This window comes from Mizuhopecten yessoensis, unplaced genomic scaffold (genome assembly GCF_002113885.1).
Source record: "Mizuhopecten yessoensis strain PY_sf001 unplaced genomic scaffold, ASM211388v2 scaffold5383, whole genome shotgun sequence".
NCBI lineage: Eukaryota > Metazoa > Mollusca > Bivalvia > Pectinida > Pectinidae > Mizuhopecten > Mizuhopecten yessoensis.
The window spans coordinates 1-251 of NW_018406022.1; positions in this window are offsets into that span (position 1 = coordinate 1).

Genomic DNA, 251 nt, shown 5'->3' on the forward strand with positions numbered 1-251 from the left:
ATCTGCTTCCTTTACCTTGTCCCCTGGTAACCCCAAAATCAATTAAGATAACCCTAACCCTAACCTTTTATCTTGTCCCCTGGTAACCCCAAAATCAATTAAGATAACCCTAACCTTTTACCTTGTCCCCTGGCAATCCCAAAATCAATTTAGATAACCCTAACCCTTTACCTTGTCCCCTGGTAACCTCAAAATCAATTTAGATAACCCTAACCCTTTACCTTGTCCCCTGGCAACCCCAAAATCAATTT